The following is a 4106-nucleotide window of genomic DNA, read 5'->3' as shown; positions in this document are numbered from 1 at the left end:
ACAAACCTCATCGCTACAAAACTCTCACTAATTTGTATTACAACAAAGTAACACCTACAGGAGTATTTAAAGTAAAAAAAACATTATTTACTCATGCAATACTTAAAACGGACATACTTACAAAAATAAGTAATATATGACTTTATTGTCAATTGTACAAAAAAAGAGTAAAACAGTAGTGCACAGAAGCAAAAAAAAACAAAACAAAACAAAAACGTAATTAATGATTTAATGACTGACTCTCATTTGACAACATGTCTTTCATCCCTGTGAAGCATAGCTCTGAACCTACATTCTTCACTTTGGTACTGGCAAGTCATATGATGGCAGCACCTGTGAAAGCACAAGGCTGCACTCCAGGCTGGTCTGATAAGGAGACCAAAATCACGGTCTACCTCTTGCAGAACTCATATATGGACAAGACTGAAAGAGCAATATAATGGGACATTTGGAAAGAGTTGGGTGAGCCCATTCTATCCCTGACAGGGATCAACCACTCTGGGACCTAGTGCCACCACAGATACGATGATCTGTAGAGACACAGGCTTGACCATCTGGCTGAGTAGGTAGACCAAATGAGGGAGAGAAGGCTAGAGTTTTATAGTAATTATTTGAACATTTTATTTTTAAATCTTACCTAAAATAGGTTTTAAAATACATGCTAGATAAATATTGCATAAATGCAGGTAAATGCAAGAATAAATGTATGTGTAAGTGCAAATATGTATCAATATGTAATCCAAAGGTACGAGTAGGCATAAACATATTTGCAAACAGAAATGCATTTGTATACAAACATGGCAGATGATAGGATCATATGAAATTACTAGGCTATTGGTCCTGAGGCCCTTACAAGCCTAGCGAAGAATTTAGCCCATATTCCAACAAGTCAGCACCAAATGCCCCTGTCCAACAATGGACACGGGTGGAATTCCAGGGGTGTATTTTTTGTTCCCCATCCAGTTATCCAAGTTGCACTTAAAAAGGGTTAATGAGTTACTCTACTTGATGTGGAGAGGGAGGCTATTCCACAGAAGGGAGAGTGTCTGCGACACAAATCTGTCCTGCCAACAAGTCCTATTGATGTCACAGACCAGGTTGAGGTTGCGTGTGCAGGTTACTCGAGTGGAGTTTGAAAGCAGATATGCAGCAGTCCCATCAAGGCAGGGTCTGAGATTGATTTGTATGCCAGGCAGAGATCACCTCTCGGGAGTCTGTATGAGACTGAATAGAGGGACAGGGCTTTTAGCCTATCTGTGTAGGGTAGATGTTTGAGGCCCTGGATTCTCCTGGTGAGAAACCTCTGTGGTCTCTCCAGCTGCTGCCTGTGTTTTGTGAGGTACATGCTGAAAGGGGCATTGTACTCAACAATGGGTCTTATAAGGGAAGAATACAGGGATATTATAACCTCCTTGTCCCTGGATAATATACCCTTACTAATGAGGTGGGCCATGTAGAAAGCTTTCTGTACAACAGAGTCAACATGGTGGTCAAAAATGAAATATGATCTATCAAATAAACATTTCTAGGGACACTAGATACACACTTTTAAGTTGCACAGATGCACTTTGTATTCATAGAAGATTTATTTTTGTTTTAGTTTAGCTAACTACTGTATATATTATTGTGTTTCTTTTGAAGGTTTAGGGAACTAGCTTTACAAAAGTTTTTATGCTTACTTAAGTGATGAGTTAATTAGTTACTCATTTGACTGATTTTACTCCCCTAATTGATGTTAAATTTTGATTGGATGAATGTTTTTTTAAAAATGGTGATGTCTATCATATGCTTTTATATGGTCTGAAGAAGTGACATTGTTTGTCATGAAAGTGCTTACCTACTACAAATAAAGCCTTTATTGGGATTTTATACGGACTGAACTCATTTAATTTGGATTATTGATTCACATACTGAGATTTTTTTATTCATTGGATGCTCTACCCAGTATTTTTGTGCATTCATATGACTTTTTGTTTTACTGGTGGAACATTTATTCTAGCTGCTTCCTTTTTTGTGCTCCTTGGATTTTATATATGCATGGGGGGTGCATGGGGGTTTGCCCCTGCAAAAAAATATGTTTTTATTTGTTTTTTAAGTTATGATGTTGGCAATTTCAACATTTTGATTGCTTTGCAAGTCGGTTACTTATATTCAGTTATGTAATACTTAAAATTTTAAAAGTAGGTACCTTTATTGAAGACTGAAGACTGTTTTTTTACTTTGATTTGGACACTGGAGCCTAACCTCAGCATTTTTTCTGGATTTTTGTTTGCCATATATATATATGTGATATATATTTATGTGAAGAAGGGAGTACAGGCAGGATGAAGTGGGTGGAGAAGAGTGTCAGGAGTGATTTGTGACAGATGAGTACCTGTAAGAGTGAAAGGGAAGGTCTACAAGAGGGTGGTGAGACCAGCTATGTTATATGGGTTGGAGACAGTGGCATTGACAAAAAGGCAGGAGTTTGAGCTGGATGTGGCAGAGTTAAAGATGTTAAGATTTGCACTGGGTGTGACGAGGGTGGACAGGACTAGGAATAAGTATATTAGAGGGTCAGCCCAGGTTGGAAGGTTTGGAGACAAAGCCAGAGAGGCAAGATTACGTTGGTTTGGACATGTGCTGAGAAGGGAAGCGGAGTATATTGGGAAAAAGATGCTAAGGATGAAGCTACCAGGTAACAGGAAAAGAGGAAGGCCTAAGATAAGGTTTATGGATGTGGTGAGAGAGGACATGCAGGTGGTTGGTGTGACAGAGCAAGATGCAGAGGACAGGAAGAAATGGAAACAGGTGATCCGCTGTGGCAACCCCTAATGGGAACAGTCGAAAGAAGATGAACATAATCGAACTTTTAAAAGTTTGAACATCATATGGTCGACACCATATGATTCAACTTTTAAAAGTTTGAAAATGCAATAAAAACAAATAAACCAAAGAAAAAAACTACCTAAATGGTTTCTCCCACCCCCCCGCTCTTTAAATATACCAACTGTGATATTGCACTACAGTGCAGAAAAGAGAAATCTTCTCATTCCGCACTGTACGGAGATCTCCGTTGAAAGGTTCAAACTTTTAAAAGTTTGATCATATGATGTCAACCATGTGATTTTCAAACTTTTAAGAGTTCGACAGCATGATATAGACCCGATATTGTACACAAACAGTTAAGAACATATTTACATTGCCACACAACTTCATATACTAAAGCTATTAGCTTATTACTCTTTTATTCTAAAGGAAGACTTTTTAAAAAAAAATACTTTGGTTTGTGTAGGCCACAAATTACTTATTAATATAATTGTATAAGATGGGAATGTCTTTCAAAATATTAACTGCATGTACAAGATGGTTGTGCTCAGTTAGCCACTGCACCCTAGGCAGAGGAGTTGGGCAACTGAATGACCAGCACAGTGATTACTGAAAACTGCATTGTTGAATACTTTACTTTTATGATTTAAAAGTGTGTTTATTACAGCAACTTTACATAGTCTGACTTAAGAATGGAGGTAAGATATGCAACGCATAGTGCAAAGCAATAATTTTAATGGCAAATATTTGCAAAGAATTGAAGTAAGTCCCCATCCCCCAAAGAGGCAAGCTGTGTACAAACATCAAATTTAACAATTTGTAGAAAGTTAGGATTTCCTTGTAATTCACCTTGCAGTAAACAAAAACATGTACTACAGATGGATTCAGTAGAAGTACTTTATGAAAACTCTGTGCTTTGCTTGTTTGATGGTTAGTTAGTGCAAACATTTAAGGGAGACAGATTCAGTATAAATGCCTACAGAAACGAGCACACATATTCAGTACAAGTACAAGAATACTTCTGTATTTTGCTGATTAATAAATGTGATAGTGTAAGAAAGATTTGAACACATCTATGACAGGTAAGTCTTCTTCTTCTTTCGGCTTTTCCTGGTTAGGGGTCGCCACAGTGGATCACCTGTCCGCTCATGATTGGCAATGGAATTTTACGGTGTGGAGTTGCCAGCCCGGCGCCCAACCTTCCACAGAAGGAACACACATGGACACACTCACACCTAGGGTAAATTTAGAGTGTCCAATCCACCTACAGCATGTCTTTTGGGAGGAAACCGGAGCAC

Source organism: Protopterus annectens, chromosome 15.part0 (genome assembly GCF_019279795.1).
Source record: "Protopterus annectens isolate FY-2018-M chromosome 15.part0, PAN1.0, whole genome shotgun sequence".
NCBI classification, from domain to species: domain Eukaryota; kingdom Metazoa; phylum Chordata; order Ceratodontiformes; family Protopteridae; genus Protopterus; species Protopterus annectens.
Note: the sequence above shows the minus strand (reverse complement) of the source record.